The sequence below is a fragment of the Acomys minous genome (genome assembly GCF_964271855.1).
Source record: "Acomys minous genome assembly, chromosome: 6".
Classification (NCBI taxonomy): Eukaryota; Metazoa; Chordata; class Mammalia; order Rodentia; family Muridae; genus Acomys; species Acomys minous.
Window position 1 is genome coordinate 83099716 of NC_140487.1, and position 16522 is coordinate 83116237.

General features: G+C 44.2%; 1 long non-coding RNA gene across 1 annotated transcript; it reads left to right on the forward strand.

Moving 5' to 3' along the window:
* The first annotated feature begins 3372 nt into the window (after positions 1-3372).
* On the forward strand, positions 3373-13408 carry LOC311599561. The gene is made up of 3 exons (XR_014779942.1): positions 3373-3402; positions 4476-4554; positions 13397-13408. It is a non-coding gene; the product is annotated as an uncharacterized lncRNA (long non-coding RNA).
* The last annotated feature ends 3114 nt before the right edge of the window (positions 13409-16522 follow it).

The following is a 16522-nucleotide window of genomic DNA, read 5'->3' on the forward strand; positions in this document are numbered from 1 at the left end:
GAGTTGAAATATAATTTCCATGAAGATTGTATTATGGATTATGGCTTGAGGAAGCTTTGGCAAAGGACTGAGGGGATTCTTTTTATTCCAGAGGGGATGTTGTTTTCCTCTGCAGGGGTGAAGGGAAAGGAGAGGAAAAAGAAGGCTGCCACTTGTATTTTCTGATGCTAATTTGGGATGCTGTAGTAATGATGCGGGCCACTTTCCTAAGCAAATCTCAGTTGGGACCGTGGGACGGGCTTCATTTAGACAGCCCAGACTTTGCTTGGCAGACACGACCCACGGTGCAGGTCTTACCATCAGTTTTCAGATGTGGAGACAAAAACTCAAGGAAGGTAAATGGCTGTGTTCACCAAGGCAATAGCCCTATAAAGTTCAGATTCCTCAGCGTAACTCGCTATCCCTCCTTCCACGTCCAGTGTATCACTCTAGATTTCCATTTGATGCTATCTTGCCACAGTCCACATGTGGACCCCAATGCAGTAGGTTGCCTAGCTCTGCATGCCACGCATACTGCTCCTGCCTGCATGCTACCTCCTCTGTAGCCCACTGCTTTCTCTTTCATTCTTGCGTCATGCGGGAAGTCTTCTCTGGCCCGCCATGTCCTCCTGGTCTCCCTGTCTATGCTCCCTGAGCCTACTATGGTTCTAGCACTTGGTGCTGACATCAACCAAATTTCTGTCTTTCAAAGCAGAGCATGGTTCTGGGAGAAATTAAGGTCCCGAGCTGCCATGACAACTCTCTAAGTGAATAGAAATAAGACACGTGGGGGTAATGTTGGAGACTAGCACGCTACAAAAAACTCAGCTGTGCTTAAACCAATATTCATATTGGAAGCTCCTGAGATCACAGCAATGCCACTGTACTCCAGGCCAATGAGAAACCACTTTTCCATCACCTTCAGGGGTTCTTCCTTGGAGCATAGTATCCTTGCCTACTTTGAGCCTCAATTTTCACAAGTGAAAGTGGGAGAGCAGGTGCCAGGTGAGGTGACTAAGAATGACAGCATATCACAAGACCTACATGGCAATCAAAAGTTGGTGTGGGAAACACACAATATGTTCTGAGATGTGACTGATGAGTGAATGCTATGCTCCTGTTGGTGTGAAGAATAGTTAGAAAAGGACATTCTAGAGCATTACGAAGTCTAGGGCCTGGATTTTAGGAGCCTGCTTTTGCTCAGCAGGTTAACAGCCAGGGAGAAGACGAAATGTCAAGTGCACTAACAGGAGACATTTTGTTCTTGGGAAGCACTGTGTCCATTCTCAAACCAAAGAGTTTCCAATGCTGTTGAGAGTGCGAGTTCAGAAGCAGGCTTGCTAGGGATCTTCTTGTTATGGTGCCATTGAGAAGTTGGAGCCTGAGATTCTGTGTGCTGAGTACCTGCATGGGGGCCAGGATCTTCTCTTGACACGCCTCCCTGGGGACTCTTCCACTGCAAAACCAGTTGGTCCTGTGTCAGCCGCCATGCCTTAACCTGTTATGAGAACCTGACCTGTGATGCTTGCACGAGTTTTTAGGTTATTGACTGGCACCTGCCAGCCCAGTCTTCTGTGTTTAGCTTTCTGCTGGGTGACCAAGACACTTCCCTTTTTCTGTTTTTTTTCCCCCACTGCTTCTTCTTAGGTTCTGCCCATAGAGGATACTAGAGGAAGACCCCATGGCTGGATGGAGCTTGCTAGCTTCCAGTACTAGCATAGACTGGGACCCTACCTTGGGTGCTGTTTATATTTGTGATAGAGTGGTCCTATGCACTGATGATGTTTATAGAACCCCTGTTCCCCACTCACTAAACTCCGGGAGCAAATCCTTAGTTGTAAAGACTATCCCTACACGTTACCAAATATCTTCCAGAAGGAAAAACTGTCCCTAGATTTGAACCAGTGACCCAGAGCCTGTGCGCAGATACTCACCCTGGAAGCAGCAATCCCTTCTGTGATAGCAGTAACCTGCCGTGCTTTCCTCAGAACTCTCAGCCAGCTTTGCTATGCTTCAATCAGGCTATGCTGACATGAGTCGGCTCTTTTTGGAGGTCTGCTGACTGGGCCTCCTTGAACTCAGAGACACCAGCTCTAGCTGAGTGCTATCCCCTCCTTAACACCCATCCTGGAGATCTAGACTTCATATCATCTCCCAATGGTGCTCTTCCACCAAGCCTCTGAGTTGTCTTTGGTCTTTCAGCATTGAAATGCCGTTTGTGATGCCTTAGCCTTTCTCCTTCTCTACAGAGAAACTCTTGGTCTTTCTTTAGAAATCTAACATGTAGCACCCCATTCTGTGGCTATTCTTGAGTCTGCTAAGCAGGGCCAGCCACTCTGCTTAGACTTAGTCACTCTACTTTAGCTCCATCTACTTGGTACGAAGGCCACATATATGGTAGAAGCTCTGTTCCTTCTGCTAGACTGTAAGATCGCACATGCAGGAGCCACATAGCTTTGCTTTTGCATTCCTGACATGGTGGGAATGAATGAGTGAATAAATGAATGAATGGATGGATGATGGATAGATGGACAGATAGATGGATAGATGGATGACTGTGTGGATGGATGGAAGGATGGATGAGTGAGTGAATGAATGAATTAAAACACTACATGACAACAGACTCCTGGCCCTTTCCAGTCTATTTGTGTAGTGTGATTTCTACTCCTCCTTCCTGGGATCGCTGTTACAGTGACATGAGGGGATTTGAGAGCTGGGGCTACAGAGGTAGTTGGGATGTAGATTTCAGCTACAAGAAAAAGTGTGAATGTGTGGAAGTTCTGGGGAGGGGGAGTCTTGTGGCTTTAAGATAAGGGATGGCATTGTAGATCTCCATGGGAGAGAAGAGAGTCCCATATGTTAGTAGAAAGACCAGCAGTGGAGCCACCTAGGAGATGCTGTGCACCGCGACAGCTGCCAGGAGGGGTGAACCCGGAGAGCAGGAATCCCGCAGCGCTGACAGTCCTATTCTGTAGGAAGCTGATTCTTTTTGTGGAGGAAGATGAATACTCTTTGCTGTAGACAATGGATACCAAAGGGAGGTGAGAAGAGGGAAGAATGGGAGCTTAACAATCATCCATCGTTACAGCTTGAATGGTTCAGCTTCTTTTTTTGTCTAATTATCAGTGAGTTTTTCAGATTTTGATGCATTTTTTTAAAGATATGAAAGCTAATAAAGAAACTCTCTATTTTGGCTTTTAAACAGATGTGTGCTTGAGAGCCCATTTCAATGTGTAGAGTTCAGCTGGGTTCTCTTCCGGGAGGGGAGTAAGAGTCTATTATAGTCCTTAAAAGAAAGAAGACACAGCAGCCAGGGTGACCTGGTCTTCCGCTTCCGTGAGATGCAGATAATGATATCAGCTTCCCTTTATGTTCCAGGGCTTGTTGGAAAATCAAATAAGATGAAGGGTGTGGACACACTTTGTAAGTCATTAAGCGCCTGTCGGACACATCTTCTTTTAGCCAACATGTGTTCAACGTGTCATATGATTTGACAGGATCATTGTCAGGCACTTGGGGGTACATCCATACGTCAGACACCATCTCTGTCTTTCAGGTCTTAGGATGGACACACAAACTTGACAAAAGAGACTTGCCATGTCATGGGAGAGGCTAACATGCTTTATAAGGAACCACTGCCAATATTACATTCAGTACATATGGGTTCTGTTGCTAATGGCTCCCAGGTTAATGTTTTTGTTTTATTCTAAGAGAGCAGAATTGATACCATGGGGTTCGAAGGCTGATGATTGAATTTGGATAGACTGTGATTCTCTTGTATTTACTGTACTGGATTCCTGTATAACTCATAAGAGTCATGATAACTCGTACCATTGAGTACCATATTTTCAAATACCTTTAAGGCTGTATCTACTGCTTGTCTGTTTGAAGATAACTTAAGAACATAGAAAAGCTGGGTGCTATGGCATGTGCCCATAACCTCAGAGATAAAAGAAAGAGCTAAAGGTTGGTGGGAAGGATGCCTTATGCTACATGTGGCAACAGGTGATACCATTCTTCAAACTTCGCCTTCCCTCCTATTCCCCGAGGGGAACCATTTGTCTTCCTGTTGTTACCTCCAATGAGGAAGTGGAGGAGCTGAATAGAGATCTGAGGCAAATACTTGCCCAAGACCCAGTCCCTTCCTCACAGAGGAGGGATCCCTGTGGTCAGGCATCCAGCGATGATGGGATGATGGGAACGCCCCTTGCATGAGAGTGGGGATGTGTGTGTCCCTTTGTAGACCTAGGAGAATCCCTCAGTACTTGTTGGTCAATCTGATGGGGACACAGAGGAAAGTCTTGACTTCTGCTTGTTTGCTGGGCACATCTAATTTCCTCTACCCCAACCCATGCACCTTTCACCTCGATTCACCCTGGGATCACCTTGTGACCTGACATCATGACCTTTGCTTGTCCTGTTCCTTCTGTAAAAAGAAGCTTGCCTGACACCTACATGTTTCTGCAGTCTCTGACACAGATCCACTTGCCCTTCAGAACCTGCTCCACGGACATGGCTGTTTTCCTTCTTCTTGACAACCATATGCTGGCTCTGTTCATGTAGCTACACAAGATGGTGTGTATTGTCTCCCATCATGGAATAAACTGTTGGGGAAGCGAGCTGCAGATAAGGCCCTGCTTTATCCTGGTTACCAGGCAGAAGCTTCACACATAGTAGGCATTCAGGAGGCACAGCTGAATGAATGTACAAATGAACAAGTGAGCCATAGGTGGTGTTCTAACCAACGTGGTCGACTCCCAGCTGCTCCTGATCAATGCCTGTGTAGAACTGGTGGTGCTTACAGTGGGCTTCCCCCTGGCCTTTACTGTTTAAAAACTAACAGCCAAACAAACCAACTCTACTGTCTTTGTATTTTTCCTGAAGATAAATTCATTAACTTGGAGAGGGCTGAATCCAAGAAGAAATGCATTTGGACCACAGTGCATCTATTTTTCCTTTTCCACTTTGGCCTGTCATAGAGTTTTGGGGAAAGTACTGCTCTGGGTAGGAGAGATTTGGCTGTGGACAGGGGAGGACAGGGCTCTGAGAGTACCCTGCTCAGACAAAGAAGACATGCCTTACACAGCTGCATTTCTTAATCTTGCCGTTGTTTGGGGGGGTTTCTAGAAGCACAAAATCTATGATCCCAAGACCTCAGCTCTTAAATGGTGAAGGATTGACACAAAGCACTAAACACATGAGCCCAGGCTGGCCATGCCTAGGTTCAAATCTGCAGCTTCCTGGCTACTCAGCAGGAGAAATTTATTGAGCCTGGCTGAGCTTCTTCTATAAAATGGGCTGATCACCACGTACTTTATTAGCATTTGTAAGCTTATAGATGATGCATTTAAAATGCCAGGCACTGGCCAAGGAGATGGCTCAGTGGGTGAGGACACTTGCTACCGAGCTTAGTGTCATGGGTTCAGCCTCTGGAAACTACATGGTAGGAGGAGAACACTGACCCCTTTGAGTTTTCTTCTGACCTCTACTCACACACAACGTGGCAAACACATGAGTGCTTCTACACACACACACACACACACACACACACACACACACACACACACACACACGTAACTAAATGTAATAAAAGTTTAAATGCCTGGCACATAAAAATCCTTTAATAGATTGAAGCCAAAAGAGTCACTGTTATTCCACCTTGATTTTGGGTAGCACAGAGTAACCATAAACATTTACCCTGAATATGTAATTTTTTCTTGTGTCTCACAGCATCCCCAGTGAACAGCCAACATATTCTCCCCATGCAAGGAGCTATTTCTGGTTCTATTTATCTTCATATTAGCTATCTGGGTTTCAAAATGAAATAGCGTTTTAAGTTTAAACCCATATGTACCAGTATAGCAGTGCAATATTAACAGGAAGGGGAGCAGAGAAATCAGCTTTATGAACACCCTGTCTACCTTGTAGCTTGGCGTGTGCACATGTGCAGCTGCTGGTTTCAACACTCAATTGCACCTTGAGCTTCTGCATGTGCTGTTTGCCCTGGGGAGCTGCTTGAGCTCTGTCAGGTTGATGGTTCAGGGCCTGAGTAAGACACTTGTCAATTTTCATATCCAAAGCCTTGTGTGAACCCAGTTTAGTATTCAGAAAAATGTATCCATAGCAGCTGCTGTCAGGGTAACTATCACCAAGGGTAGTGGTTGATGGCTTCCTTCCTGCTATGTGTCACCCCTAAACAGTCTTAAAGTTAGTATGCCCCCATCATTACCCATTTGCAAGAGAGCGGAATGACTTTATGCTGCTTGCAGAGCATTGAACTCCTGCCTCCTTGTCTATAATTGTGTGAGAGTTGTGCTCCTTCTCAGGGACAGCCACAGTTTGAATTTCCTGTTTATGTTTTTTTATTTGTAAACCTTTTTGTGGGCTGGGACAGAGAGAGAGAGAGAGAGAGAGAGAGAGAGAGAGAGAGAGAGAGAGAGAGAGAGAGAGAGAGAGAGAGACAGACAGACAGACAGACAGACAAACAGACAGACACACAGACAGACACACAGACACACAGACACACAGACACACAGAGACAGAGAAAGACACAGAAACATAGAGAGAGACAGAGACAGACACAGAGACATAGAGAGAGACAGAGACATAGAGAGAGACAGAGACACAAAGAAGCAGAGAGATAGAGAACAGAGACCACATATAGACAAGTGCCTTTGTCAGTGAGAAATTCTATGAAGAAGATGAGGATGATATTGTGAAGATGAGGAGTAGGGATGGCTATAATTGCAGGGTGACCAAGGGAGGACTGTTGGCGGAAGTAACATTTGACTGAGTCCTTAATATTGCAAGAAGCAGCAGCCATGTGAAGAAACTGGCAAGAGTGAGTCTCTTAGCTATAAAGGAGTCTATACCTGGATCTTGGGTTGGACAGGTTTGTACTTGTAATTAGAATAAACCATAGTGGGCCAAGTGTCACACGCTAGGTACATCACATGAGGTCGGAGAGGCAGACAGAATCCAAGCCATGCAGGGCTTTCAGGGCCTATGCTGGGAATTCAGCATTTGTTCCAAAGGAACAGGAAGCCATTAGCAGTTTAAGAACAGTCTCATGTGATGTGTACTTGGATAGGTCAATGTGGTTGTCACATGGAGAATACACTGAAGGGCTGTGAGAGGGAAGAAACAGTGATCTTGGTAATCAATTATTGCTAGTGGGATCAAGACATGTATGGCTGGTGATGGTGGAAGGGTTTTCATGTGGTAAGTCAGCTTGCAACAAGAGAGACAGAAATCAAGAGTTGAGCAATGTCAGTGTGAGACCATTTTGTTGAGATTACGACTACATAGGACTATCCATGGCTTTTTGAAGTTTGAATTCTATTTATCATTAGGAACAGAAGTAGTAGGGGTTTTGTTGGTATTTCAGACTTTACCTTCTTGCCCCCAGATTCTGTAAATTTTGTTGATGGATTACAGGTTCAAGGTGAGACTGACCTATATGGAGTCCTTGTCCCAACACCCCCTAGAGTATTGACTGGAAAACTTTTGGTTGTCTTTCTTTCTTAGATTCATTCCCTTTTTATTTATGTTTGTGTATGTGCATGGATGCCCACAGAGACCAGAAGGCATGTTGAAGCCACAGGCAGTTGTGAACCTACTGTATGCACTAAGAATAAAACTCTAGTCTTTAACAAAACAGAAAGCACTGTTCGCTCGCAAGCGATTTCTCTATCTTCTAGCAGGTAGCTTTCTAATTCAGGCTTTCAAACCCTCATTTTCCTGGCTTGCAAAATGGGCTTAATGATCAGCCTGCTTTTTCTGGATGCATTCTAAAATGTCAAGTGAAATAGTATTTGTGAAAATACCTATTAGGATTTAGAGAAGGCTATTTGCTTTGTGTATTCTCCCAGAAGTGGGATTTCTTGGTCATTTTACCTTTACATTTGAGGAATCTTTGTATTATCTTCCCTAATCACATTCCTGCCACTAGTCAGACTCCTTCTTCTAACTGACACCTGGGATCGCATTACCTTTTTTTTATTTTTTCTTGAGATGTTGTCTCACAGTGCAGCCCTGGCTAGCCTGAAAGTCTTTCTGCAGAACAGGTTGGCCTCTGACTCACAGAGACCCTGCCCCTCTTTGCCTTTCGAGTGCTGGAATTAAAGCCATGTGCTGTCATGGTCATGCCTGGCTGATTCTTGTCCTTTTAATCATAGCTACGCTAACAGGTGTGAAATGATCACGTCTTTGACAGCTATTCACAGTTGCCAAGATGTGGAAAAAACCATGTCTACTAATAGAATGAATAAAGAAACCATGATACACATAGATAACCAAACAGACAAGCTTAAGAACATGTGCACCCATGCAGGTGTGCATGAATGTGCACACACACACACACACACACACACACACACTAATTTTCAGCCATAAAAAGTAAAGTCAGGAACAAAAATATGATTGAATCTTGAAGATAATATACTAAGTGAAATAAGGCATACAAAAGAGGCAAATTCAAACCCACTATGTCTATGTATGAAAATGTCAACAAATAAGTATATTTTAAGTGATAAATGCCTTATGGTATGGACATATGGAATCTGAACAAATTAAAGTACACTAAGACAGATTAGAATGGTGGCTACCAAGATGGAGATCAGAAGAAATGGAGAGATGTAGGTCAAAGAGAATACAAAATTAAAGGATGACCCGAAACTAAATTACTGCATGGTGAGTAGTTAGAAATATTGTATCAAATGCTGAAAATGCATTAATAATGGACCTTGGGTTTAGGTACTTTTTACAGCTCATGTACACATATGTGCACACACGTTTATCTCTTTAAGATCATGGATGTCTTAATTTGCTTGCATGTGGGAATGAATTCACTATTTGCATATATGTGCATATAACATATAACTTTAGTATTGTAACACAAATGGATGAATGAATGAATAGGAAAGTTCTTTGGCTTTGCCATTGAATCAGTTCCTTCAACTCTTTGCTTGCCAACCTTGGGTATACCAGTAGTCTTGTCTTTTACCTTCCTTGGAAGAACTGCATGAATATGGATAAGCGCTTTCCCCTCTGAACTTGTAACATGAGGACATTAGATGTGGCTTCATCTGATGATTAAAATTAGCTAATAATAACAACTCTTGTTATCAGCTATTGGATGCACTGTGGCTTAGACAGTGAGCACCATGCCTGTTCATGTTTGAATTTAAAATGTCCTCCACGTGGCAGCTGTGGTGTTATCAGAGGGAAAAGCGGGACTGAGTAGAAAGAAGTGGGTTATTGGGGACATGCCTTTGCAGATAATTAGGAGCCCAGTCTTCTCCCCTTTCGTTTCCCAGCTACCTTGAGCTACGCAGCTTGGCTCTACTGGGCTCCTCCACAGTGATGTTCTGCATCAGTACAGGCTCATGACACGTGAGCACCAACTAAGGCCTTAAACAAAGATTAGTCTTCACTTCACTAAGCCATTTTCTTGAGGGCACAGCAGTAGGCACAGATGGGCCCTCAGGGAGTCTATGACCTAGTCAAGGGAGGTGTGCAAAACTCTTACTGTTTTTGACTCCTTCTGCCAGATGGCCCACCCTGAGGAGCACATCAGGAATGGGATTCCTTGGCATCTGAAGTGAGTTTGCTGGCTCAGTTGTACAGCAAAACATGGCCTTTCTGAGTATGACAAAACCAAAAGGTCTCACCTTCTGTCTGCATTCTCACACTCCATCAACAGCTCAACTCTCCCTCTCTGTTTGGCTTATATGCCTCCTCAGTTATACTTATTTCTCTTTCTTTTTCTTCCTTTTCACCCCTTTCTTTGTTGGTTCCATACATACTAAATTAAACACAGGCATTGGCAGAAGCAATAGCAATGGAGGCCATTGTCTTTCTTGGGCCTGTTTGTTGGCATCATGCCGAGAGGTTCTTTACTACACCTGGACATCGGGACCATCGTGAGTGACCCAAAGTGTATCCCTTAGCCTGGCTGGGTCTGAAGTTCCTTCCTGTAAAATGCCACTGCTGCTCCTGCATGACTGGGACCAAGTAGCCGGCCTTCGCATCACACAGCACGTACAGGCTGTGTGACCTTGTGCAAGTCACTTAACCCCAGTTTTTGTTTGTGTGCAATGAGCACGCATAGGAGGTGGTGATAAAGATTAAGTTTTGTAATCCGTATAACTTGCTTGGCGTGATGCCTAGAGTATCATAAGCTCTCTATAAATCTCAGTGATTAGTAATGACATGCTGGTTAACAGACTTAATGGATATAAAAGCATTTTGTAAACTGCGGTGGCCTGCACACGTGTTAGTGATTACTGCATTGGGGTGATCGTTACCTTGAAATAAGGAGACGGGGCTTCTGGTCATCTTTATTTGTTAAGTCCTTTTTTAAAAAGAGAAATAGGTCTTATATTTATCTCCCTCAATAACATGCTATTAATATTATATGACCAACTCCTTCCAGAGCACTCTTGATCCTGTATCTAGGGCATCAAAGGCCATCTTGTGCCTTTCTATGTGCCAAAGTGGGAAATCAGCCAAAGGGTGGCGTAATTTCATTTTACCTTTTGCTTTTCTCATTGAACTTGGTGGTTCCCATCTGAATGAACCAAATGGCTGAGCTTTGAACGCTTCCCTTGATAGCCCTAGCAAGCCAGAGAACGTTGTGATTAAAATGCGCTGGCCCTCTTTAAAGAAATACAAGGGCAACTAAACTAAATGGAAGGAAAGAATTAAATGAGGAAAAAGGGGGAAGTGTGCTGTCAAGACATGTTCTTATTTGTGTGGTGGAAATCTGGTTGATGAAGTACACATGCAGACCGTGACAGTGCTGCAGGCCGGGGAGTGGGAGCTGAGGTGGTGTGCACGGGCAGGAGGTTGCTGTCTTTTGTTTTCTCTCTAACAGTCTTCATCATAGAAAGCAAGTAAAGTGAAACCCCCTGAAATGCTGGGATTAGAGAGAAATAATGATAGCTTATAGGACAGCTGTGTCATTTCAGTCTCTTACTGTAGGTAGTTTCTGTGTTCTGGGGACCAGGATTTTGACCTGCTTTATATTGGATCCATACCATAATAAGCACTGCCATTGCTTGCCTCCTCTGCCAAGGCTCCTCTCCCTATAGGTTCATCCTCTTAAGGTTGTGAAACAGCTTTGAATGCAAATGGAGGTCTCAAAACTGTCCAACCAGACAGCATCCTTAATCATAAGGAACTCCTGGAGGTAAATGCTGTTGGAAGGTCTCAGAAACAAAGCAGTTATCAGCTGATTTGAACTGATACGTGCTGTTATGTGGAATGATCTTTTGAAACATTTTATGCTGGTTTAAGATGGACTGGTGAGATGAAAAACCAGCCAGTTCCCTATGCAACCCTCATCTGGCTTTTTGCATGAATGCTTCCTCGGGCAATTCCTATTATGTTAGAGGCTGTAGCAGTTACACACTTCTGACCAAGAAGACCTTAATTGAGGGCATACTGTGTGTATGTGTTTATACTCTGCCAGGCATTAATTCTTCCCTGTTCGTACCATTAGATCAGTGTATCTCAAACTTCAGCATGCTTCAGAATTTTCTGGGCCACGTATTAAAACTCCACTTATTGGGCCCCCTACCTAGAGTATCTGACTCAATTGACATAACAGGAAAAGGTAAGAATCTATATTCCCAACAAATACACGGTAACAGGTCAGGAGCTACTTTGAAAACCACTGCCTTAGGTAACTCCTGGCTTACGGAATAAAAGGAGGAAACAGCTGTTTTTTTTTTTTTTTTTTTTTTTACAAAGATTAGTCTCAAAGAATAATTAAGATGAAGGCTTATGAAAATATAATTAAGATGGAGCCTCTCCTCTGGTTGCTGAGAGAAGGGAGCAATTACTGCACAGTAGGACAATCAGGAAAAGTAGAGATTGGTGGGAGCTCTGAGCAAGGCTTTCGAGTGTGAGAGGAGCTGGGCAGGTCTGAAGCTGGAGCCCAGAAGATGGTCCCTGTCACCTGGTCTTCCTTTTCTTGTCTGCCCTGGGGGAATAGAAGGAAGCAAAGAATTGGGTCCAAGGAAATCTCCTGCTTGCATTGAAACGCTCCAATTTCCATTTTCCCAGAGCCAGGAATGAGACTGTCATCTGAAGGCAGTGCCCATCCCCTAGATCAGGCCGAAGAGAATCCATTTCTTTTAGAAACAAAACCACCATTGCTTTGTGCCCCAGGGAACCTCAAAGAAATTAAAAATGGAATTAACAGTTCATCTGGAAACTCTCCTTTTAAAAATCATATGCTTAGCTCACTGTTCCATGAAAACCGCTTCTGCAATACTCGCTTAATGCTGCTGCCATCACATAGCTGCCTCTTCTGTGTCTGACCAAGGGACAAAGGCTAGCCAGTGGCAGAGGGTACTTGAGGTATGCCAAGAACATGGCTGGAGAGATGAAGATGGGAGAATGCAGCTCAGGGCTAGGATTTGCCAGCTGGATGAAAGAGTATTCGCCACCCGACCCCCTGCTCAGGCACTGAACCCACAGAACAGGCTCCTGGGACATTGACCATGGTGTTGGCTAGTGAAAGCTGATTGAAATGTAGACAGGCCATGAAGGGCAGGGGCCAGCATGTATAAAGATGTGGTGATTGACACAGGCCTGCCATGGTTTTGGGACAGAGTAAAGTGTTCATGACTTGACTCACGTAAGGCAATCAGTTTAAGACTGAAAGTGGAAGGTCTAGTTGCAATGGGGAGTTTTTAGGGCAAAATATGGGGCTCCCAGCACCAAAAGGCTTGGCTTGGACACTGTGCACAGAGCACCAATTAAAGAGACAAGTCATGGTGAAAGCAGAAAAGGGCACTTCTTCAATGGGGCTTCCTGGTCAGAACAACAGATAAAAGTGTCTAATGATCTGAGTTCCATATTCAGGACACCAAAATGCTTTAAACAGAAGAATTAGGGCAGGAGTTGAGAGATATGAATAATGAACCAGCAATGGTCTGGGCATGGTGTGGTTGACCATTGACCCAGGCCTAGTCCTACAAGGTGATCAGAAAAAGTCCTCATTGGTTGAGGAGAGAAGATGGCTCTCAGGAGACAATGACTTCTACCTCAGTCATGGGCGATTGTCCTCAATGATAGGTGGCCTGTCCTGGTAGGATTTGTTTTGGTTGGCATCCAAGGTGATCTCAGTGTCAGGCCTGTGACTTATATAGCTTTTAGACACAAAGACAGATGGGGTGGGTTAGGCAGACACCAGAGTGGTTAGTATATTGACCTGCAGAGGTAAGCAGGTAGCCCAAAGGGACGGAGATGACAAACAAACAAACAAACAAACAAACAAACAAAACAAAAAAAACCCCAGAGATGCCAGGCTTTCAGCATTCCTTTAGTCTACCTTGTGGGTCCAAGGGAGGAGTCAGTGCTCTTTCAGCCAATGCAGTTTCTAAAGTGTCTGTTTCACTTTCTCTAGGTCAAAAGCATAATCTGCAGTTTTTTCAATGTGCCGTTTTGCAGCTGCCCTTCATGCGCTCTCGTTCCCCTTACCTCAGGTACTTTCCCACTCTTCACACACTTCAAAAACTCAAAGGAGTTTTCTTTTCTGTGGGGAGGCCTTTCTAGTCCTGGTAGGCTGTTTCTACATCTTCTGCCAGTATGTAACATGCTTTGCCTTACCTTCTAGAAGAATCAGCATTCATACTGGTCCTAACTACAGATATGGGGGGCGAGGATACATCCCAATAAAACATTCAATGGTCAAAAGATCATAAATTGAAAGTGCGTTTATGCCACCTACCTCCCAAACATCACAACTCAGTGACAGTGCACTGCGGAGACCCAAATGATTCTATCTGGGTTATATGGCTTCTGGTGCCTGCTCCTCCTCCTCCTCCCTTAATTGAGTGATCGCCCATAATCAGACGAGTGGCCTGAGAAGAAAAGCAAGGCAGCGATGGCCATGGGTGATGGAGACCTCAGGTTGTATGTCAGCAAGATGAGGATAGACTTTTGGGAGGCAGGCTTCATTGAGCAGCTTGTACTGTTGGGGGGGGGGCGGGAAACGAAGGCTATTTAAGCCTTTAGGGAGTGGGTAGAGGCTTTTGGGGTGAATGTGCATCATTGACCATGGCCAAGGTGATGGGAGTGCCTTATTTGCGTGAAGAGAAATTCCAGGTGCTTGCCGGATATGACAGGGTTATTTAACTTGGCTGTGATTATGTGATCTCCTCTGGTGTGGGCAGATGGGGGCAGGGCCCAGGAATACATGCTCAGGGATGTGCAGGCCCAGGGCAGGGGAGGGAGTGGTCCTCACTCCTCCCACTCTTGAGATGAGATTTCCAGGGTTGGGCATGACTTGATAGCACTTCTGCTCTGGACAGCTCCTCCTGGTTTCATTTACCCTGGCCCCACAATGGCTGACTGGGAGCTTTGGTTTGCTGCTGCTATCCAACAATGGCTGACTATCTTACTGCATGTCACTGGACTGGAAAAGAACCCAATTTGGTGCATGGTTTCTATGGAAATTTTTGTGAGTCACGTTTGTCTCATCTATAAAACCCAAAACATTTAAGTCAAAACATGCTAAGTTGGTGACTTATTTATATTTCCTTATTTCGTAAATACATTCATTCAGTCATTGGGTCCTTAACAGATATACCAAAGGGCATGTGTGCCCAATAGTCTGCAAGTCTTTAGGATACAGGGCAAACAAAGTGATCATATGTTTGACTTTGGGGACTCAGATAAGTTGGGGAGATGGATTTTATTATATGAATAGCAAAAAGAGTATATCATTGGGACTTTCCTTAATGTTTGCTTCTGAACTGCCAATGGGGCAAAATATATGTTGTCAGAGGAAATCGTGTCCCTTGTGCCTTCCTACTTCTGTGCTTCTTGGAATTTCCCAAGAACCTCCAGTACTGTGATATTGTTGAACCTGGAGGAGGAAGACAAGTGCTTTCAAATGCCTGTCCTCACTAAGCACTTCGGGATCTGATCACATGCTGCCCCCTGCAAGCTCTGCTGAAAATGTCACTTCCCTTCCATGTCAGTGCTGAAGACACAGTTGTGACACCTGATTGCATTCAGGAATACTTGAGGGAAGCAAAAGAGTGTAATTTTCTTATCTAGCCTGACTTGGCATCTTACCCAAACAATGAAAATTTGCCTGTGTAGGGAAAGACTTGAGAAGGAAGAAGGATGGTTTTACCCATTGTTAGATGAAGGGTGTTCAGTCTATTGATTTGTGGTGAGCCACACTGATTAATCTTTCAGGTGTACAAAATCTGCCGAGGCAGGATTCTATGATGAGGGTATCTGAGTGCTAGTGATTCTGGAGGAAATCATGGTGTTATAAAGGGAAGTAGGGTGCTCCTTAGCTCATCGTAAGGATTCAAAGAGCTTAATGGTGATTTGTATTTATTAACTACTGTGCACTATTTTCTATATTAGCTCATTGAACCCTCCAAATACCCCTCTAAATAAAAATGGTAATTAAGTATTTTTCCCAAGTTCATACATCTAAATAGAATGGCAAGCAAGTATCCTAGTCAAGCTTTACCTGTCAACTAGGTACAACCTAGAGTCACCTGAGAAGGGAGGCTCAGGTCAGGGATAGCTCAGATCAGTTTGGGCGGTAGGCATGGCTACAGTTGACGGAGGTTACTGGGGTCTCAAGGGGGGAAAGTCTAAGTTTATGAACACTGTTGGTGGAGTTCAAGAGAAGAGAGTCAAGTCTCTCTGGAGAAGGCACCATCCCTTCACTCACTCACCTCTCTACCCCAACCCCATCTATCCACACACAGACCCTCACATCCATGCCCATCCCTTCATGTCTCATACTTTTCTGCTCCTTTTTGTTCCCAGTGCCACCCCTATCCCTATTAGGAACTCAGTCCTCCTCCCCTGTCCTCTGGAGGAGCCATTTTATCATTTTCTGTTAAAGTCACCATCTTCCCTCAAGCTTTCGTGTTTCTCACCCCGAGACTGAGTATCTTGAGGACACAGAGTTTATTGCTCCACCTTGTTGCTTACACCATACCTCCCAGGGCTGAGATCCTTTCCCACAGCTCTCCTGCCTCAGTGAAGCTCTTCCCTCAAGCCTTGGTCTTGCTTCTTGTTTCAACATCATCACTTAAGCTGTTTATTTCTCTGACAATGACTTTAGGAGCCCTCTTTATCCCAGACTCCTACCATTTTTTGGGGGAGGGGTAGAAATTCTATTCTAGGATACATTTCTGAGCTCCATAACAAGGAATTATTCCTTTGTCTTTGGACATAAGCTTTTAAAGGAGCTAGTTTAAGCTAGTATATGATTTAGACCCAAGAGCCCTGAACCAACACTGTGGCTTTGTCATTTACAATGGCTAAAACTCTAAACACATTGCCTCTGAGCTTGGCTTCTGTGTCTATAAGTGTTAGGTTGGAAAAGATATTGTCTATCTGATATGATGATTGAGTGAAAAACATGAGCATGCGTAGTTAATAAATAAATATCCATAGATGGGCAAATATATATAGATGAAAATGATACCGCTGCTCATCATTATGTTTTTTAAATGAAGTCATAATATTGATTTTCTGAAGAAAACATCTCTTT